Raw genomic sequence first — 23,805 nt, 5'->3', positions numbered from 1 at the left:
TTCCCAGCATAAGAATAGGAAAGGAAACGAAATACATTATAAACTAATATTATAAGATATAAGCAATTTTAATAATTAAGTTACATTCCTCTTTAAAAGAAATGTTAAGTAACAAAAAAAAAAATTCAGCAATTTAACTTACCCAGGGCTTCTTCTGGCCCAAAGTTACAGATTGCCCAGTAAGCTCAAGGTAAAGCCGCCTGTAGTCTCTCACCATCGTTCTGGGCTGCACGCTCCTGTAAGCATTCCTGTGGCTGGACTACATGGGCTAAGCTAGTAGAAGCTCTAGGTTAGTTAAACCCGGGAAGCTCAGGTTCAAAAAAAGATATTTACCTGAAGAGAGGAAAGCCTCAGGATCCTTTTGAGGCTTTCCACCACACTCCGATGTCCCCCCTTCCTCCACATTGGGGCCGCACACCTCTCCTGTTACGAGTATGGCCTTGCAGTAGATGCGTGAGCACGGCTGCACATATGCAGCGTACACAAGCGGCTTCAGCTTACTGCGCATGAGCGGTTGTGACCAAGCTAATGGTAGGGGAGGTGCATGGCCCTGATAGGATTGGCAACAATGCCTTGTTGCTAATCTTTTGGGGGGAAGGCTGGCTCAGTGACGGGGGGACATTAGAGCACTGAGGGAAGCCTCAATAAAATCCTGAGGCTTACCTCTCTTTAGGTAAGTATCTAATTTTGTTCCCGAGGTGGTACACTTACACACTCCCTTAGTAATGTCACTCCCTTAGTTAGTGGTAAAAACATAAATTATATGGTAACCAAATGCAAGAAGGAGTACAAATACATGTAAAAATGGGATAAAGACTATGATATTGTTGTCAAAATGAAAGCTGCGATGTTGTGGAGTCTGTATGGGTTAATATTCATGGTGGACGTAAAAACTGCATTACTGCTTTAATATTTACATACATTAGATATGGATTATGAGAATTCTTGTCATATACCTCAGCTGAACAAGTGAACTTGGACACTACAATCCGGGAAACAGCGCTTAATGTGTTCCATATTGACCTCTTCTGTATCAAATATGTATCACTAGATAAAGTTTCATTGCAGCACAGAGCAAAATAGCACTTGGTAAAGTAATTGTTGTACACAATGCTGCGCTTCAGACTCTTGCTGATTTACAGCCACATACCATTCTAATTGAAAGATGCTCTGTGGGACTTGTACTGAGTGTTTGAATAGCCACTGGTCTCAATGCCAGAAAATGAAGATCTGATTGATTTCTGGAATGCACAGATTTTTGTCTCTCTAAACATTCTGAGCTGCAAAGAATGTGTAGCCAATCAAGAGCAGATGAAAAGACAATTAGCTGGGTGTTCCACTTTCTCTAATTAAAGAAAACGTTGACAAAATTAATTCGAATAACATGCATCTGGCTTTTTTTCAGAGATGCTATTGACAATGCTAATGGCCTTACGGGAGTTGCAACAAGATTTTATCTAGTGCTTTATAGATGGGAGCTTGATAGAAGTTCATGGATAATAACAGAGTTTGAATCTTGTACGACTTCTAGATCAAACATAGAAAGGTACTATCTAATGAACTTAACATGGTGGTGGTAGACAAGGACCAGAGGACAGCAGCGGTGATAGATGTAGCAGTGTCACATGGCAGCAACATCAGGAAGATAGAACATGTAGTATAAGCTGGAGAAGTACCAAGACCTGCTAGTGGAATTGAAAGCCTATAGAAAGTCAAGGTTAAAGTGACCCCAGTGATGGGCGAGCAGGACCAAAGGTTCCCGGGGACAACAGAGGAGTGCAGTGCAAGAAACGGCTAATATACCGTACTTCACAAAAACCTCTGCCTCTACTAGAGGACCTGAGGTTGAGAAAGACTAGTGATGGTCATGTCTAGGAGAACTTATGGAGAAGCATGTGATCAGTTTAATCAGCTGACAGATATGTAAGTCTCTGATTTGCTAGTCATGAGTGATCATGTGCTAAAGCAGAATGTGATCACAGCAAATCAGAGCTTTGCAAACCTATCAACTTATCAAACAAATCACATGCTTCTCCATAAGTTCTCCTAGACATGACGATGCCTGTGCGATCAACCGATATCTTGCACCCTGCTTGATTGACTAAGCTGAACGATTTGACATGATATCAGCCACTTTTCATTGATTGAGCATACTGAAACACACTCGATCCTCTCTTAATTCCCTCTCAATTTGATAAAATGATCAAATCTAATGGTCGATCGTACAGCAAAATGCTAGATGTATGGGCACCTTAACTGTCCTACAGAGGAGCTCTCAATCTAATCCCTACCATAGCCATTCATTGTCTTATGCACCTACTGTTGTCTAAGACCAATATTTGGGAGGACCAATTAACCTATATGTCTGCTTTAGGGATGTTGTAGGAAACCAGAGTACCCAGAGGAAACCCATGCAAAAACACATATGTTTGTTAGGCGCACTCTATAGTTCTATATAAAAAAATTAAAATACTCTTTCATGTGTTTAATTAATGAAAAATAATTGTTTAATGATTTATCATTTTGAAACCCCAAACTCATTGTAATTGACAGACAAGTTCAAGTGTCCCCGGATCCCCCTTTGAGTACCCTAAAAGGTAATATGTATTTATATAGCACTGACATCCTTGACAACACTTTACTGAGTTCATAGTCAGGTCACTGACTGTCTTTAGGAGCTTACTATATAGTTCTTGCCACAGAAATATTATTATTTATAAGGGCAAATTTTTGGGACTTTTTAACATACCTGAATGTTTTATTTATGATGTATGTAGAAAGCGAAGTGCCCAGAGGAAACTGTGAGAAAACCCGGAAAAGCCGCCGCGTGTGCTGAGAACAAGGCGGCTGATTCCGCATCCAACGCGGCGGTTTGCACGCGTGGGCCTACATCTGCCAGTATGGCTAAACGCGGAGAAACCGCCGCATGCTCTGATAGCGGTGCGGCTGGTTCCGCGTCCAGCGCGGCGGATGGTACACAACACATGTCTGGTGTGGCTGGGACTGATAGTCCACACAGGTTCAGAAGGACGCGCGCACGCGCTGAGAGGCAGAACATTTATGACAGCCAGAAAGGAGTCAGCTGACCAAGCCGGTCAGCTGATGATTCAAACAATTCCCATTGGTCCAGCACTTAGGGGAGGCGCTGGAGAGCGCTGTGCTATATATACCGGGTGCTGGTCATTCACTGGTTGTCTGCCGTTGCGATCACTACGTGGAAGCACTCAGACCTTATTGTCAGATTTTGTGTTAGCATTCTGTTATACTTCAGACTAGTTCCAGGGTGTTGATGATCAAGGACCTCACACCCAAGATTAGGGACTTGTGTTACCATTCTGTTATACTCCAGACTAGTTCCAGGGTGTTGATGATCAAGGACCTCACACCCAAGATTAGGGACTTGTGTTACCATTCTGTTATACTTCAGACTAGTTCCAGGGTGTTGATGATCAAGGACCTCACACCCAAGATTAGGGACTTGTGTCACCATTCTGTTATATGTCAGACTAGTTCCAGGGTGTTGATGATCACGGAGCTCACACCCAAGACTAGGCATTGTTTATTATCTGTTATGACTTACTGCTTTCTTGACCACTCTTCTGTTCACTGATTCGGTACTTCGCTATATCTGATACTCTGTTGCCAAACCCTGCTTGCCTTAGGATTACCGAATCAGCCTCCTGTCTTTGTACTTTGTATGTCCGTGTGTTGCCGACCTGGCTTGCCCGACCTTGAGAACTATCTCCTCAGTTAAGAGATAGTTCACAGATCAGTCAGTGACATCTTCCATTGGTGTCACTCACGCTCTGGTCCTTTCCTCTCCCAGTCTGACTCCTCCCTGTGGGAGATTCTCAGGCTGCTGAAAGGTACTCATTCTATAGTGCAGTATTCCATACTGCCTTTGTACCTGTCCTCCTGATATTGTTCTCAAAGTATTACTGTTGCACCAAACACACACTTCTTGGTGATACTGCAGATCACCAATAATCAGATCCTCTCTGTGTTACACCGATCGTTGCAGAAACCCACTAAAACATGGAGCAGGACCGGATTTGTACTCTTTACTGCCCAAGGACACTATCAGCAGCAGCACCTTTTCAGTATAGGTAGTCAGATGACTCTCCCCCCTCCCTCCAGTATAGGTAACCCGATGCCTCTTCCCTCCAGTATAGGTATCCTGATTACCCCTACCCTCTAGTATATGAAGCCAGGTGACTCTCCTCTCATTTCATATAGATAGCCTGATGACCCCTCCCTCCAGTATAGGTAGCCAGGTGACTCCCCCCTAGTATTGCCCGCTGCCCAACCGCCCTTTGATCCTGTGGTGCCCTAGGCCATGGCCTATCAGGCCTCGGCTTAAATCCGGCTCTGACATGGACCAAACAGACAAACGTCATGCAGATAGTGTCCTTGTCCAGAATTGACCTGAAGACCCAGTACTGCAAGGTCACAGTGCTATCAACCACAAATTATAGTCTAAAACAAGGTAAACAATATTTATATCATAAGAAATATTTGTATCATAATCCATATCAGTTTTTTATGCCTAAATGACTGTATTATAATCTGCAATTCATAAAGCTAAAGCTAAACTAAGAAAAAAAAATCTGCTGTTTAACAAATCTGTGTTTATTTCATGATACTGTATGTAGAAAGGTAAAGGGTTCACTTTAAGACTAAGAAATGTATGTTAATAACACTGTAGAGAATCATTTCATAATTTCCACACTGCATCTAAAAAAAGAAGCTGAATTGAGGTAATTCTAGATACAATGAAACGCTCCAAGGGCATACAGCTATAAACAAGTTCATTCCATACATTTAGTGAACTATCACATTCACATCTACTGACTAAAACAAGCCAATGAGAAAGCAAATAATGTAGAAAATTTGAAACTGTTGCTGCATCATAAAGTTCCCTCATTTCACAAGTTCTTTCAGCATGAATTCCTTATAGCTCTGAATAGAAAAATATTCAGGCATGTTTTTGAAAGTTGTTTCCTTTGTCATAAATGCTAACAAACTTGACTGACGGGTACGTTCTTTTCATTACATTGTTCTAGGAATCTTCTGACAGTGCATACATTTTTTCTTGTCTGTTCAATAGTGTCATTACAGGGGGGCGATGTACTGAGCTGAGTGATTGCACATTCGTTTGCAGCGATCACCCTTGTAATATGTAACTGAAAGCAGAATTTAAAAGTGTTACATGTTTGGAGCTGGGCCCAGGTGCTTTTGCAGCTAATCACTGGTCCATTTAAATGGACAGAGAAATGATAAAAGCGCGTTCATGTTTCCACAGGATTCGTAAGCTAGAGATAGCGGCCTGTCCAAACATTTATCCAACAACTGTGCAGTGGCTGGGCTTTGCGATGGTAAGTGATGTCACTCTTCACAACACTGCGCACGTATGAGTAGCAGTACATCCACCATGTGTCAAAACTGTGACTTATTGAACGAAAAGTGAGTGCTATCCCCTACCAATCTTTATTTTTATTAACCCACTGTCCCCTTTACAGGCTTTACTGGAGCTCATGAGTGTGGAGCTCCACCCTCTGAGAAATACGAGCTGACATGATCCATAACATTAGAGGATACTCTATAAATAGGAGGGAGGTGAAGCTCAGTAGAGACCCCCTTTCATATGTCACTCCAAAGTACATAGATAAAATGTGTCAGTCTTGACCTCAACCTATTTACAATAAATAGCTGTATAATTCTTTCTTCTGGTCTGTACAGTATATTTCCTTCCTTTTTTCAGTATGCTTCTATCTTCTTACAACATTTTCTTCAGCTTTCATAAACCTATTTCTGTATGCCTCCATCTCTTCTTCTGACAGATTCCACCACTGGCATGCCACACTGACTCCTCCCACTGAAGTTCCCCTCCTGCATGTTACCTCACACAGAGTTATCAGGGGCTGGAAATACCACATGGGGCATGTACTACCTTCCTGGACATTTTGTAAATTAACCTATTCCCTTTCAGTCAGTAGAGAAGGCCGAACCTCCGATTTTCGGTTCGCGAACTTCCGACAAAAGTTTGGTTTGCGCGATCTTCCGCGAACTGCAATAAAGTTCAATGGGGAGGCGAACTTTGAAAAATAGAAACACTTATGCTGGCCACAAAAGGGATGGAAAAGATGTTTCAAGGAGTCTAACACCTGGAGGGGACATGGCGGAGTGGGATAGATACCAAAAGTCCCAGGGAAAAATCTGGATTTGACGCAAAGCAGCGTTTTAAGGGCAGAAATCACATTGAATGCTAAATTGCAGGCCTAAAGTGCTTTAAAACATCTTGCATGTGTATACATCAATCAGGTAGTGTAATTAGTGTACTACTTCACACTGACACACCAAACTCACTGTGTAAAGCACCGCAAACAGCTGTTTGTGTAGTTACGGCCATGCTGGACTGGTGCGCACCATGGCGAGAGTGCAGACCGTGGCGGTTTTCAAGCCCATATGGTCGCCGGGCTGAGGTAGCTGAATGACAGAACAGTGACTGTCCAGCTGATCAAATTTGGTCTGTCCACAATGAAGCAATGACCTTATTATTATGGGTGTGCCCCCCCCCCCCCCCCCCCCGAGACACTCATATAGCCGGCGGTCATTGCTTCATTGTGATTCGGAAGCCCCTTTACCGCAGCAAGGTAATTATCACGAAGGGGAATTGGCACATGTATATGCCTTTTGTCTTGTTGTTTCAGCTGCAGTGCAGCCAGAAAAATTAGGCAGGCATGTACACGCACCAGAAAAATTATTATAGCGGCCGCTGATAGCAGCGGCCTTAAAAATTCAGGAATCCTCCTGGAGTCCTGGACCCTGTTGGTGGTGGCGGAGAAGGCAGTCAACCGGCCTGCGGGCAGAGATGCTGTGTGTGGACTGACTTCGTCTTGGGGTAGGCAGTCACACGACGTGCAGGCAGAGATGCTGTGTGTGGGGACTGACTTAGTCTTCGGGCAGGCGTGCTAAGCGTGCTTTGCAGACCAGGTATCCGTGGTCAGATGGACCCTTGATCCAACGCTGTGTGCCAGAGATGTCACCACTTGCCTTTCAACATCACGGTACAGTTTAGGTATCGCCTTTTTTGAGAAAAAATTGCGGCCTGTTATCTTCCACTGCGGTGTGTGGCTTTGCTTTTGTTTGCTGCTTTTCCTCAGGTGGTCATCCCATTGCAGTTTGTGCTTTGTAATCATGTGCCTTCGTAAGGTAGTTGTCCCTACGCGGGTCTTGGTCTTTTCATGGCTCAATTTTCGGTGGCAGAGAGTACAGATGGCATTGCTCTCATCTGAGGCAGACACACAAAAAAATGTCCACACCGCTGAGGTGTTGGCACTTTGATGGTGGCGGCCGACTGAGTGTTAAGTGGGGTGCCAGAATCAGAGCAGGAGGAGGAAGATATGTCACGCTTCCGTGCGGAAGCTGAGAAAGATGAGGTGTTCTGTGTTAAATAGTCAACTACGTCCTGACAATATTGGGGGTTGATGGTACGTGCCTTCTTCTGAACACTGTACTTTGGTCGAGGGACGCACAAAATCATGACAGCGCGACCTCAAACAGACCTGCCAGGTGGCCTGCCTCTGCCTTTTGTTTTGTCCATATTGGGGGGGATGAAGTGAAAGGTATGCACTGACTTGACTAATACAATGTGCAGTCACACAGGTGCAATTAACAGGTATGCACAGGGTGGTATATCACACTGCGTGCACTCACATAGGTAGGTGGGTGCACTAAACACAACAGGTAGGTATATGCAGTAATGGGTATTACAATGTGCACCTGTCACACACAGACAGGTAGCGGACAGGCACAGTGACACTGTGTGCGCTCAACTCACGTAGGTAGGTGGGTGCACTGTGAACAACAGGTAGGTAGGTAGGTATATGCAGTAATGGGTAATACAATGTGCACCTGTCACACACACAGGTAGCGGACAGGCACAGTGACACTGCGTGCGTTCAGCTCACGTAGGTAGGTGGGTGCACTGTGAACAAGTAGGTAGGTATATGCAGTAAGTAATGGGTATTACAATGTGCACCTGTCACACACAGACAGGTAGCAGACAGGCACAGTGACACTGCGTGTGCTCACGTAGGTGGGTGGGTGCACATTGAACAGCAGGTAGGTATATGCAGTGATGGGTAATGTGCACCTGTCACACACAGGTAGTCACTGAATGTGCAGGGCCTGGCAGTGGCACACAAAGTATGAATTATCAAGGCTGTCTATGCAACACAAGTGTCAGTGAGACACACAGAAAAAAAAATAGATCACAAGAACAAGATTAGCTCTCAAAAGAGCTGTTGTGGGGTGCTATTTTAGCAATAAGAATCAGCAAGGAGCAAGCTAAGAAGCCTACAAGAGCCTAACTAATCTTTCCCTATGAGAGAGTCTGCAGCAGCTTTCCCTTCTCTATTTACTGCAGGCACACGAGTGAGTAAAATGACCGGCGATGCCTGCCTTTTATAAGGGGGGGGGGGTGGCTCCAAGAGAGAGTGTAGCCTGATTGGCTACAATGTGCCTGCTGACTGTGATGTAGAGGGTCAAAGTTGACCCTAATGGTGCACTATGGGGGCGAACCGAACTTCCGGTAAAGTTTGCGGTTCTCCACGATCGCGAACCCCCGGAAGTTTGCCTGGAACCGTTCACCGGCAAACCGTTCGGGCCATCTCTATCAGTCAGCAGTTTCCCTTTTCAAATATGTGTATAATAAATATGGAGTCTTCTGGAAAGTAAGTTATTTGCAATTAATCAATTAGGCCTAGAACCCACTACAAATTGCAATCACTAGCGTTTTTAATTAGCGTTTTGTAAGCGATTTCATGAGCGTTTTCTGGCGATTTTGGTAGCAAAGGTGTAAGCTTTTTGCCAGCAATTGTGATAGCGATTTACGATTAGTGATTTTAATTCTGATTGGTCCTTCCACATTATTATCATTTTTTTACAGTTTGCAGTAATATTAAATCACAGACAAATCTCAATGTGTAGCGAATTCATAACAATTAGCCAGTGCTTATACACTTTACATTGAAACACAAACGCTCGCAAAATGCTGCATATCCTGCGATTGTGATTTTGCTATTTGCAATCGCTACTGTGGAATTTGATACATTTATTTACATTGGCAGAGCGTTTAGGGAAGCTCTAGCGATTTAAAGTGCTCCCTAAACGCTCAAAAAAACGCTCTAGTGGGCCTGAATGGGGAACACTTTATTTTATTTTATTTGTAAGACGCTGTATCTTCTATTACTCTACATAATCTTCTCCTTTATCTAAAGAGATCCCGAGGCTCCTCCAGAGGCTCCCCACACTATCCTCTTGTCCTCTGCCCGGGACCCTCCTTAACATCGGGTCCACACTCCTCTTCTGGCACAAGCTGGCTATGCTGTACATGGCACACACCACATCACCCACGCTATTTTACGGTATGCCCACAATCACCACACTATGCCCAATCAGCGCTATGCCGCGCACACCACATAATTCACGCTATAGGACATTATGCCCACAATCACCATGCTAGGCCTCAGAATTTATTCCCGTAGCCAGGGGCGTAACTAGAAATCACTGGGCCTCTTGTGAAACTTTGCATGCCCCACCCCCTTGCTTTCTGCACAGGTAAACTGAGAAGTATGCTATTCAATTGGCTAATGCACACATGGTCTCCCCATGCAGATAAAAACAGATAGCAGTGAAGCACTGCATGCATTTTCTCTATCAATTACATTAGCTTCTGTGATAAAACGTGCATGTTTTCACACATAAAAACACAGACATGGTGTACAGAAAACCGACAGACAAGTGTGTTCCTAGTCTCAGCTTATTACACTCACTCATGGAGCAGAAGTGGCTCTGTAGACCCCTTTGGCAGCATCACTACAGTACAGAGCACTTGGGGAGGGGTAGAAAATTGGGGTCTGGGCACTGTACACAAGACCCTGCTGCACACTGAATAGGGACTGTCTACAAATCATTGTCTACAAAACTTTGTATGATTCGTTATCAGCAGCTGAGCAGATGCAGTCATTAGAACAATTGTGCAGAGAGCAGAAAGATTTTTCTATCTGTGCCTTAGTTGTCAGTATTACTCTCAGGACAGAGAAAAGAAACTTCTCCGCCCATGGGGCCCCTTGCAGCTTCTGGGACTCCCTGCAGCTGCATCCCTTTCAGGGTCTATTGTTACACCCCTGGTTCTTATGGTAGAGACATTTTGTAGCAGAATACTACATTATGCACTCCAGGTTTCTCCTTTGTTTTTTAGTATTTTTTAGATGTCTTTTATTTGCCAATTTTCTACAAAAACACATACAAGGAAACATGTAGTCTGAAATATTTCTGATATAAATACAAAATTGCAAGATATTGCATATTATAAATTGCTGGTGTCTTTGTGGTGACGTGCAGTGCCATTTTCCTCCAAACATGGTGCGTGCACTGACATCCAAAGTGTTCAATTTTGGTCTCATATGACCAGACTATATTCTCCCGGCATTTCACTATTTTTTTTTCCAAATGTTGTGCAGCAAACTTTTAACCAGTTTCCACATGCTTTTTCTTCAGCAGTGGAGTCTTGCATGCTGGGAGTGTGCATAGAGACTGAGTCAGTTGATTGCATTACTTAAAGTGTACCCGAGGCGACGTGTGACATGAGATAAACTTGTATATGTACAGTACAAAACATATTAATAAACAGGCTGGTTTACTTGCTTTATTTTGCTGCCTGAAAGAGTTAATTTTTAGACATGGAAGTAACAACTTCTGTCTTGTGGGTACCTTGTTGGCAAAATAGTAAACATCACTGATAAGCTAATTACAGTCATAAAAGTTTTTCTGGCAGAATACATCTTCTGAGCTCAGGGGAGAGAGATAGAAAGGTCAATAGTTCATGTATTTTAAAGGGAACCTTTACGCTAAAAAAAAAATGGAGTTTCCCTTACCTGGGGCATCTACCAGCCCCATGCAGCCATACTATGCCCTCACAGTCACTCATGGCGCCTCCGGTCCCCAGCCGCCAGCTAGTTTTGTTTTTCCCTTTAAGTCTGGGACACTTATTAGGTTGTCACTGATTACAGAAAGTAAAACATTCAACCTACTTTGTCAGGGCTCGTTCACACTAAGGGCGTTTTTGCCCTTTTTTCCACAAAACGCTTGTGCATTAAATCTCTATGAGCAGGTTCATATCAGTACGTTGTGTCCGCTTTGCGGTCCACAAAGCGGTGCCTGTACCATTTTTGGTGTGTTTTTGCTATAATGGAAGGTATTTGTAGAGCGCTAAACGCTCACAAAACAGCTTTATGCAGCGATTGCTTTCGCGTTTTTTAGAATAAATACATTGTATTTATTCTTTTCGAGTCAAAGAGTTCACTTCCTGACTTGCGCCAGGGAGTGAAAGACAAAACCGCTCTGGAAAAGCGCTTAGGAAAGTACTTTTACCAAAAACACAACGCGCAGTGGAGCTCCGGGAGGGGAAAAAAACGCAGCACAAAGTCGCAAAACGCTTACGATTCCGATGTTAGATGTGAACGAGGCCTCATTGTTTAAATATAAAAAAAAAAACCTGGGATACTTAAAGTCATTTTTAGGAGTGGGAGGATAAATATAATTGTTTATCTTATCAGTTTATTTCTCACATCAGGTTCACTTTAGGGTGCCCATACATCTATCGACCATCCAATTCAATAATTATTATAGCATCGGATGAAAATCTGTGCTGCCAAGTGCATGCCCGACCGACGGTGCGACCAATTTTTGGCTGAGCATGTTGATCGTGTGGCAGTAATTGCAAGCAATATTGGGATGAGCGATGAATGCGTCAAAACCCCCAACCTTGTCCTTCCTAAGGTTCAGGCGCCGGATGCGGCATCACAAGGCGATTCTGGATCAATTTCAGCATGAAATTGATGGGGAATTGGCCTGCAGTGTATGGGCAGCTGAAAGATCTCTCTCTAATCAGATTCAATTAGAGAGAGATTTGTCTCTTGGTCGAATCTGCCCATCATTGCTAAATATATGGCTACCCTTATTGTTTGCTTTGAAACAGTGGCACCTGCTAATTCAAGGTGTTTCTGAAGCTCTCCGGGGAGTGGTCATTGGCTCTTGGACAGCTCTTCTGATAATTCTTTTCACTCCTCTGTCAGAAATCTTGTGAGGAGCACCTTGTCATGGCCAGCTTATTATGGAGCTGGATTATGGCTACTACAGTGCTTACAGGAAAGTCTAGAAACTTAGAAATATGTCTATAGCCGATGCCATCTGTATATTTTTGCAACAATAAATAGTCTTGAGAGCTTTTTGGCTGTTACCCATCATGAGATACCTTGACAATAAAAATCCTTTTTATAGGCCATCAGTTAGGACTAAACCAGTGGATATTAATTTGGACTGATAAGGAGCAGCGTTGCTTTCTAAATACTGACAAATGTCAGCTGACTTATATCCCTTAGTTTTTTTCTCCTAAAATCTGCTCTGACATAGCTAGCTTGCTTTGTAAACACATGAGAGCACAGGCATAGATCATATTTCAGCTTCACACTGAATTGCCATTGAGGAGCACGAATGTGGTAGGGGAGATGACAAGCTTCCCTCTCTCTCCTTTTCGTCGGCAATGGCAAAAATAGAGCCAGGCTGACTGAGATAAGATTTATTACAGCAGAAACATTTCTGAATAGATTGGAGTGCTTGCATTGCAGAGTAAGGTTGCAGGCTGCCTTTTAAACACAGAGCCTTGTATGCACGTATTGTATACATGTTGTCCAGTAGGGATCCACACCTAACCCCTGGGACAACATTGCAAGGCCAAGGCTATGCAGATGAATTGTTACTGCTATTCTGCAAGCTAGTGACAAGTTCTGTTTACATGTGGGGATGGGGTTGGGGGCGGAGTGGCGGGCGAAATAAGTTGGGAAAGCACAATGCTCTTGGCCATCGCTTGGCCGAATCGATAGGCCCGGGAGGGGTACTGCTGTGCACCTGCTTGGTTCCCTGCGCTTCTGCCGAGTAGCGTGTGTATGGAAATAAGCTTATAGGCTTTGTATGATTCACTACAACTACAGAAGATAAAATTCTTCCAAATGAGGTATCTATTAGAAAGCATCACTTTCTTTCAAAAGCTGGTAGCATGGAAAAGGGAAATATTCTGCTAGAACTGGGATCAAGGTACTCGATGTAATGTGTCTTCGTGTTCAGTGCTTCCATGGATCTGTGCTAAGCAGGCATGGTCGGAAGAGCCCATTTCCGTTTCCGGGACAATTCCGCATTCCGTCATACAGAAATTCCGTTACCGTTTCATTCCGACGGTATTCCGGGGCTGTTCCGCGGAATTCCGACGTATACGGAATTCCGTCGGAAAAATTTTAAAATCTCTCTCTTCCTCTTCCTCTATCCATCCATCCAGTAGGGAATTGTAGATTTTCAAAACAGCTTGAATACCATAGCTGGGATTTGAACCCAGGACGCAGTGTGCAGCCTCAGGCTACTTTTTCTATCGAATTGATCATAATGGTAGTATGGTTTATGCTAGGCCAGCTTTAGCATGTAGTGTGGGTCATGGTCTAGAGGTTAAGACAGATACCTACTACACACTGCGTCCTGGGTTCAAATCCCAGCTATGGTATATAAGCATGCTTTTCAAAAAGTACAAATCCTTAATCATGCTACTTTTTCTATCGAATTGATCATAATGGTAGTATGGTTTATGCTAGGCCAGGTTTAGCATGTAGTGTGGGTCATGGTCTAGAGGTTAAGACAGATACCTACTACACACTGTGTCCTGGGTTCAAATCCCAGCTATGGTATATAAGCTGTTTTGAAAATCTGCAATTCCCTACTGCATGATATAAGAGGATGGATGAGAGAGAGAGAGAGAGAGAGAGAGAGAGAGAGAGAGAGAGAGAGAGAGAGAGAGAGAGAGAGAGAGAGAGAGAGAGAGAGAGAGAGAGAGAGAGAGATTTGTGCTATTCCGGAAAATTCCATCGGAATTATAAAATTTCCGCGGAATTCCGTTTGAGAGGTATAGGAATTCCGTTTCGACTACCGGAATCGGAATTAACCTAATTCCGGCCGGAATCAACCTAATTCCGGCCGGAATCACGGAATTCATAATTCCGCGGAATTTTCCGAGCATCCCTAGTGCTAAGCTGTGATTGGGGGAATTCTACTAATAAAGTATGCCCTGTCTGGATTCACCACTGGATAAAAGTACAGCTGCATTTTTTTCAGATGCAATTCAATGTTGAAAAATGTAAACTCATGTATCCTGGTTGTGGTCGAGAACCATACAAAGTAGACAGGATCCCGATGGTGAAAGCAAACTTGGCGAGGGACTTCGGAGTACATTAAAAGGAAAATAAAAGCTTGGGATGCTATCATAATATTGCCCCTGTTTATCTCTCTCTTGTAAGACCACAACTGGGTATGAAATACAGTTCTAAGCACCACATTACATGAGGAACATTGGCGTTTTTGAGCAAGTGCAGAAACGAGCCACAAATTTGATCAGAGGGATTGAAGGTCTCACTTACCAGGATTGGTTAGATAAACTGGGCTTATTTCATCTGGAGAAAAGATGTCTTAGAGAAGATCTAATTATCATGTATACATACTTCAGAGGGCAATATCAAAGGTTGGTAGATGAGCTTTTGTCCCTAAACTTGTGCAAGGCACAGGGGGACACAATATGTGTACGGAGGAAATAGCTTTTGCCATCTATTTAAGAAGTGGTTATTTACCATAAGAATTGTTAAAAAGCAGCATATCTTACCACAGGAAGTAGTTATGGCAAATTCTATATCTGTGTTTAAAGGGGGCTGGAAAATTTAGGATGAAAGGTTTTTTTCCCTTTTAGGGCTAATTGGTCCAAGCCTTATAAAGCCTTATAAAGTTTTCACCTTCCTCTAGATCAACTGGGATCTGCAAGGTGGCAGGTTAGCGTTGTACCATATCTTCTGGTTGAACTTGATGGACGGATGTATTTTTTCAACCCAACTAACTATACAACTACGTAACTATGAAATGCACCAGTAAAGCAGTGGTAAACAATGGAGAGAAATCTGTATGAGGTCTGCATGAAAAATGAGGTATCCAAGTTGGAAACACTGCATGACCATATTAGCTTGTTAGAAACTGTAGGAACCCTCTATGTTTGTACATGCACCATAAAGGAATCATCGACTAGTGCTGGTTATACGCTAAATACATGTGATAGTGGTGAAAAGGATTTTTTTTCTGGTTCATGAACAGCTCCAGAAGAATGTGAAAGCTGAAACCTTTAACCACAGAACTTCCTTTGCAGAGAGAGAGAAGTAATCTGTTTCCCATTAAACAAAGCTTCCTTAACTCCTAGGATAGAGTATGCAGGCTCTGCGCTGGTGGCGACTTTCCAAGAAAACATCCCTTCTGACATTTCCAACTTGCAAAGCCAGCACAAGAATAATGCCAAACCTCCATCACGGGCCTTGTGGAGTCAGTCACCAAATTTATACTGCAAAGTTTTTTTCGAGAGTCCTTCAGGTTATCAGTGAAGCCCTCATGTTCTGTATCAGTCGTGCTGGATATTAAGTGTTGTGATTTATGTGGCACTTCTCTGAATGCAGTTGGCAAGGAAGTTTGGCTACAGCAGTCCATTATAAGCTTCTGGTGCAGGAATTATCATAATTCATATTTTACTCTTGCATTCTCCTATATGATACTGACGCTTCGTTGTTCAACTAACCCCATAGGTTGGGTGAGACTTCATTGCAGGGAGCCAGTGGGCAACTGTGCAGTCATCACAGCTTCACACTTTATTACCAGGCTGGTTGGACTCTAAAATAAATAAAAGGCAGAGGACCCTCTAATGGGTAATTTTGTAGAAGAAGGTATCTGAGATGAACATCGTAACCAAGCAGCTCGGGGAGACCCAAACCACTAGGAAAGTATAGGGGGCCAAGAGAGCCTGGAAAGCCCTCCTACTAAAAAAGCAATGCTTGGTGTGATTTGTCTTCTTAACCTCCCTGCCGGTTATCCAGAGCTCAGCTCGGGGTAACCTGCCGCGGAGGATTCCTCAGGTCCTGCTGGGCCGATTTGCATAATTTTTTTTTGTTACACACAGCTAGCACTTTGCTAGCTGCGTGTAACTTACGATCGCCGCCGCTCCGCGCCGATTCGCCGCAACCCACCGCATCAGAGGGTGACCCCCCCCCCCCCGAGACCCGTGCGCTGCCTGGCCAATCAGTGCCAGGCAGCGTCGAGGGGTGGTTCGGGACTCCCTCTGACGTCACGACATCGATGACGTCGGTGACGACGTCGATGACGTCGGTGACGTCATCGCGCCCGTTGTCATGGCGACGGGGGAAGCCCTCCTGGAAATCCCGTTCAGAACGGGATTTCCGGATGGGTATATGCGCCGGCGGCGATCGGCGCATTCGGGGGGACGCCGCAGGGAGGGGGGAAGCATGTAGCTAGCGCTAGGCTAGCTACATGCTAAAAAAAAAAATAATAATGCCAAAAAACACCCTCCCTGCCGTGCGCAGCAATTTTTTATAACGGCAGGGAGGTTAAAACAGAAGGAAACTTCTGTTAACATTAAGATTAACATTTAATGCAAACCTGAAGCAAAAAAACACAAATGAATTGTATGTGTAATAGGTATAATGAATAGAACATTAGTAGCAAAGAAAAGAGTTTCATATTTATTTTCAGTTATATAGCTTTTTTGTTTACAACATTGTATCATATTGTTACAGGTGCAGTTTTAAAGCCACATTCTGGCCAATATGCAAGTAACTTTTTCTCCTGAGTTTTCTTCTAGGTGATATTTTCACACCTCGTCAATAAGATGCCCTTTATATCAACATCAAGTAAGAAAATAATAATTTTTAAAGTGAACCAGAGACGAAGTACCCTCATGTATTTTACCATATACTGTATATCAGTGGGGACATTAGAGAAAACACCTACCCTGCTCTCTGTTTCATTCTTCACTGCTCAGCCTGCTTGTTATCAGCCCTGATAAAATCCCTGACTGAGCATTCAGTCTGGCTTTGCTCAGGAATCATCATAGCTGAGTCATTATAGCAGAAATTCACAAAAAATGTTCCCTCACTGGGGGATAAAACTTAGTATTTATTAATTACATCTAAAATAATTTAAGTTACTGTCAAGTTAGTTACTTCAAGAAAGTTGATAAAGTAGTTTCAGGTACATGTGGAGTAAAACTCACACCTACTTCAACTTCACAATAGGCATTAATAACTATTTACACAGACCCCTCACCAGAACTAAACAACCCGACATGTTTCACTTCCTGATGGAAGCTTTTTCAAGGGAAAAAGTGCCGTGCATACAGTGCATACTGTGCAAAGGTGTATTACAAAGTCATTAAAATCAAAACATTATATTAGGTAACATAGCGTATAGGCCTATGACTGGCTACTTGAAGTAACTAACTTGACAGTAACTTAAATTATTTTAGATGTAATTAATAAATGCTAACTTTTATCCCCTAGTGAGGGAAATTTTTTTGTGAATTTCAGAGCAATCAGGATCTGTGTCTACTCATTATAGCAGAGACAGAAGGGGACAGGCTTGGGCTTGAAAAGACATCAGAGATGACAGACTCATACATCTCTATAATGATTCCTGAGCAGAGCCACTGCAAAAACATTGGACATTAGAAAGTGGCTGAAGGATCGCTGGCTGAGAATACTTAGGGCCTGAGCAAACTTGTGCACTACCATGCATTCAGCAATGTGTATCAGTTTGTAACATTGATTTATTGCTTAAAAATGCACAGAAGCGTGCTCAGGCCCTATCTATAGGTAGTTGTAAAAAGGTTTCAAACCACTGATCATCATCCAACAATAAGGCTCCATTCACACTTGAGCGGGGATCGCGTGATTCCCGCTCAGCGCAAAACGGTAGCGGTTTTCAATAAACGCTAGCCCATGTAAGCCTGTGGCAGTGTTCTCACTGCCACATTTGCAGTTAGCGTTAACCGCAAACGCATAACATGCAGCGTTTTGCCAGTGATTAGCGATCGCGATTATCATGCATAGCACCGCTAATTGCCATTGCTTCCAAAACGAGTAGCAGTGTCCAGTGATTTTTACGCGATAATCGTGGAAAAATCACTCTGTGCTTGCCAATAGCTGGTGAACAGCAAAATGCTAGTGTTGAATCTCCCCCATGGGAGATTTCACACTGCAATCCCAAAAGCGCTGCATGCTGCATTCAAGGAGTGGTTACGTTGTGATTCTCATGCCTGGAATGAGGAACACAAATCCAAGTGCAAAAAAAAAATATCACTAAAAAATTTCCGAAAAAATTGCAATCCCTAATCACTAGCATAGTAAATTATCCCCCAAAACCTTTTGTTTAACCAATTAAGGACTACGGGCTTAAACCCCCCTAGTGACAAAGCCATTTTATTACAAATTAGACCATTGCAGCTTTAAGGCCTTGCTGCAGGGCTGTACAACTTAGCACACAAGTGATCCCCCCCCCCCCCTTTTCTGCCCACCAACAGAGCTCTGAATATTTTCGTTATTATTTTTTAAATACAGTGGTTTGTAAAAGTATTCGGCCCCCTTGAAGTTTTCCACATTACTGCCACAAACATGAATCAATTTTATTGGAATTACACGTGAAAGACCAATACAAAGTGGTGTACACGCCAGAAGTGGAACGAAAATCATACATGATTCCAAACATTAAAAAAAAACACTCCAAATTGGGGTGTGCGTAATTATTCAGCCCCCCGAGTCAATACTTTGTAGAACCACCTTTTGCTGCAATTACAGCTGCCGGTCTTTCAGGGTATGTCTCTACCAGCTTTGCACATCTAGATACTGAAGTCCTTACCCATTCTTCTTTGTAAAACAGCTCCAGCTCAGTCAGATTAGATGGACAGCGTTTGTGAACAGCAGTTTTCAGATCTTGCCACAGATTCTCGATTGGATTTAGATCTGGACTTTGACAGGGCCATTCTAACACATGGACATGTTTTGTTTTAAACCATTCCATTGTTGCCCTGGCTTTATGTTTAGGGTCGTTGTCCTGCTGGAAGGTGAACCTCCGCTCCAGTCTCATGTCTTTTGCAGACTTCAAGAGGTTTTTTTTCCAAGATTGCCTTGTGTTTGACTCCACCCATCTTCCCATCAACTCTGACCAGCTTCCCTGTCCCTGCTGAAGAGAAGCACTCCCAGAGCATGATGCTACCACCACCATATTTGACAGTGGGGATGGTGTGTTCAGAGTGATGTGCAGTGTTAGTTTTCCACCCCACATAGCATTTTGGCCAAAATGTTCCATTTTGGTCTCATCTGACCAGAGCACCTTCTTCCACATGTTTACTGTGTCCCCCACATGGCTTGTGGCAAACTGCAAATGGGACTTCTTATGATTTTCTCTTAACAATAGCTTTCTTCTTGCCACTCTTCCATAAAGGACAACTTTGTGCAGTGCACGACTAATAGTTGTCCTATGGACAGATTCTCCCACTTGAGCTGTAGATCTCTGCAGCTCATCCAGAGTCACCATGGGCCTCTTGACTGCATTTCTGATCAGCGCTCTCCTTGTTCGGCCTGTGAGTTTAGGTGGACGACCTTGTCTTGGTAGGTTTACAGTTGTGCCATACGCCTTCCAATTCTAAATGATCACTTGAACACTGCTCCGTGGGATGTTCAAGGCTTTGGAAATCTTTTTGTAGCCTAAGCCTGATTTAAATTTCTCAATAACTTTATCCCTGACCTGTCTGGTGTGTTCTTTGGACTTCATGGTGTTGTTGCTCCCAATATTCTCTTAGACAACCTCTGATGCCATCACAGAGCAGCTGTATTTTTACTGACATTAGATTACACACAGGCGCACTCTATTTAGTCATTAGCACTCATCAGGCAATGTCTATGGGCAACTTACTGCACTCAGACCAAAGGGGGCTGAATAATTATGCAGAGCCCACTTTGCAGTTATTTATTTGTAAAAAATGTTGGAATCATGTATGGTTTTTCTTCCACTTCTCACATGTACACCACTTTGTATTGGTCTTTCACGTGGAATTCCAATAAAATTGATTCATGTTTGTGGCACTAATATGATAAAATGTGGAAAACTTCAAATACTTCGAATACTTTTGCAAACCACTGTAAATCTGCCTATTTTTATATTCATTTTGGTATCTCTCCCTCCCCCTGCCAGCCTATGGCAGAGATCGGCCGTCATAGACTTCAGCTAATGAGAGCTGATTTCTCTCCTGTGTCCCAGGGGGACAGCCGTGTCATACGGCTGTCCCCAGTACAGCACTGCCTTAGATCGCACCGCTGTGCTGTGAAAATAGATGGTGGTTTTGCCGTCTAACAGTCTCCTAGCGGCGATTGCCGCTGGGAGACTGATGGCGGAGTGGAACTCCGTTATCTAATCGGAGATGTGCGCGCACTGGCACAACACGGTCGGCTAGTAGTTAAAGAAGGCAAAATTGTAATTGAATATGTAATGATCTTTATTGAAGAGAAATGCAAACTTAATGTTAATTAAAGCGGACCCAAACCAAACATCGTTTTAATTAAAAATATTTAGTTGCACCACTCTGACACATACAAAGATAAATAAACACTCCTTCAAACCTATGATCATTTCAGTGCATGCTTTTCACCCTTCTTTTTTCATAGCTAGGGTTATACTGGGGGCAGCCATTAGCAATTCCTCCATTGCCGGACACCATCTACTCCACCAGTTTGCCGGATTCTGTCCCGGCAATTTGAAAGGAAGGGAGGGGTTCCTCCAATAAATGTAAAATATTTTATATTTGTCATCATGCAGCTGAAAAAAGGCTGCTATTTATTATTATAATTTAGAAAATAGATTTTATTTCTGAAATCTTGTATTTTTAATTTGGGTCCACTTTAAAGTCAAACTTATGTTAGACTGAATACAAAAAGATGTTGAAATCACACAAACACATGCCCTGAAAGAATCAATAGAGAGTAATGATGGTCATGGCTAGGGGAACTCATGGAGAAGCTTGTCCTTTGTTTGATCAGCTGACAGATGTGCAAAGTTCTAATTTGTTGTGATCACATACTGCTTTAGCACATGACTAGCAAATCAGAGACTTACAGTACATGTCTATTACCTGAGCAAACTGATCACATGCTTCTCCATGAGTTCTCCTACACATGAACGTCACTAGTAGAGAGACCCCTACCTTCCATACATTACTCTCTTATCTTTATTGCAGTGAGCAAAAATGCCCCCTCCATTGTGCTAAAAGGAAACCTATTGACCAATGGTGTGGACTTAAAGTGTAACTGTCGGGCATAACATCAAAAATTTATTTTTTATTTTTATCTGGTAAACAAGTAATAAGGATGCTAATCAGGCAATCTAAAAGTTAAAAATCACTCTTACTTTTCTTATCCATAAGACATACATTCCCCCCTTATTTGGTACATCTGACACACAAAGGAAGTTGCAGGGCATGCTAGGTTGTCTTTTTTTTTACTTCTATACTTTCCCATCAGTCTTAACTTATGCAGCCTGATTGGCTGAAACCTTTTTCCCTCCCACACCTCTGTTCCTCTCTGATTGGCCATTATTTCTCTTGCTGAGACAATGCACTATCTATTGCAGAACTGGGTGGGAGTGCCTGAAGACTCGGAGCAGGGCGGTCAATGCATACACAATCAGGCAGAGGAGAGTAAGGGAGGAAATTACATCAGAATTGGCTTCAAGATAACCTAAAAAACCTAAAAACTGAAGACAGCCTTGAAGTGGAACCCTAATGACATATAGTAGAATGTAGTAAAATATTAAGTATACAGGTAGTCCCCAGTTAACGGACAAGATATGGAATGTTGGTTTAGATCTTAACCTGAATCCTTTCATAAGTCAGAACACTGTGCCATCTCTGACCTCTGTATCTCATCTGTGCCTCCAGAGTCCCCTTCTGTGTCACCTCTGTCCCTCCATTCTTTCAGCATCCCCCTCTGTGCCACCTCTGCCTCCACTGTGCCCTCTGTACCACCTCTGCTCCCCATTCCCCCTTTGTGCCTCCTTCTGTCCTAGTGTTGATCGCAATATGCTAATTTCGCTTACGTGAAATTTCACGTAAAATCTAGCAATTACGATTATACTTAATTACAATATTGAAATTGTATTTATAATCCATGCAAACTTCCAGAGGGTGCAAGCTGGATCTCAGGTTTGCTTCAAAATGTATAAAATGTGTATGCAGAACTCGGAACTTGCTATATAGTATAGTGTACCACAGCAAAATGTCAATTTACAGAGTTTAAAAACCTTTTTCTTTGAATTTTTTAAAATCAATTTTTTGATTTCTTCCCATTTTTGGGTCATTTCTATTGGTGTAAGTCAGACGTTTGTAAGTCAGGTACTACCTGTACGCACTTTTACGTTAATTATATTGGTTTCAGCATCAGAAACAGTTCTTAAAGCAGTGTAACACATATTCTACGTAACTGCTTTTCCTGTAAAGTTATAATTACCCACCAGGTCTGTTTATTGTGAATCAGTTCCAAAGCTCTGCATCTGCCTACTTCCAGTGCATAGCCCCTCCCTCCGCTGAAAAACGCCATTGGGTTTTCTCTATCTCAAGTAGTTGGAATTTTTCTGCTCGAAGCAGGTCACAAAGCCTTCCCCTCCCAGTGCACTCTGGGAGAACAGGTGTTGTTTCTGCTCACTTTACAACAAACAGTGATGCACCTTGCCAGCAGTAAATTTGCTGGCATCTGTGATAAATTGATGAATTAAGAATGCGTCTGCATTAAAGGGGATAATTCATGTAAAACAGCTCTGCCCAGGGATGTTATCTGGGGGAGTTATTTATTTAATACTTTATATTTAGGAATACAGCTGGAAAAAGTATTTTTAAATGTGCGACTTTATTTTATGCCGCAAAGCCCTCAAGGTGTGAATATTTTAAGGGATGTTTCTTTTCCAAGTGAATCTGATGAAAATCTGTGTCGCCAGCATGATCCAGCCATTCTATATCCATGCCATTTGGTGAAAAAAACAGAAGACTTTGTCTCAAGGGATGACAAATCAACCTATTTAGTGGTGACATGAGCATTGAAGGTCTGTAGTATGTGTACAACTACCCCCTGGAGAAGATAAGAGAGACCAGGAGCCCAATGTTGCAGTACCGTTAGGTATAGGAGCAAAGTGTAGTGTAAGTGTAACTCATAAAGGCAGGTTGCAATCCTTGCAACCACCGTATAGGTTTAGGGGGAAAAAATACATCCCTGCTTGGTTGTCCAGTCGAAACTTGACAACTGTTAATAACTGTAAAGAGGAAAAACCTCCTTTGGGAGTATAGAACTAGACTGATTACTGTGATGGAGGTCCCCGGTGTATCTATAGTGAATCCATAGTTTAATACTATATATATATATATATATATATATATATATATATATATATATATATGTATATATATGCAGAGAAGGTATAAAGAGGCAATTGTTGACATCTCAGTTCAGAGGCGCTCACACTCACTGCTATTGTAGGCACAGGCACAGCTTTCTGAATTGACCTGAGGAAGTGGGCAAGTACCCCTGAAATGCGTTGTCCTTTTTCAGTATACAGGTGTCATATCGTCTAGAGAGGTAAGTGATTGCCTCTTCATTCCTTCCATGGTAATACTGTATATATAGTATTTAGCTATGGAACCACTATAGTTATACTGGGTGCCTCCACCACAGTAATCAGTCTTGTTTGGTGATGAAACATTTAAGGGATGCTGAAAGAAAACTTCAGTCAACACTGCATTATTTTTCTTTTACTGTGACCTGGATAAGTCGTATCATCCTG

The sequence above is a fragment of the Hyperolius riggenbachi genome, chromosome 1 (assembly GCF_040937935.1).
Source record: "Hyperolius riggenbachi isolate aHypRig1 chromosome 1, aHypRig1.pri, whole genome shotgun sequence".
Taxonomy (NCBI): domain Eukaryota; kingdom Metazoa; phylum Chordata; class Amphibia; order Anura; family Hyperoliidae; genus Hyperolius; species Hyperolius riggenbachi.
The sequence above is the reverse complement of the archived record's forward strand: the minus strand, read 5'-3'. Positions refer to the sequence as shown.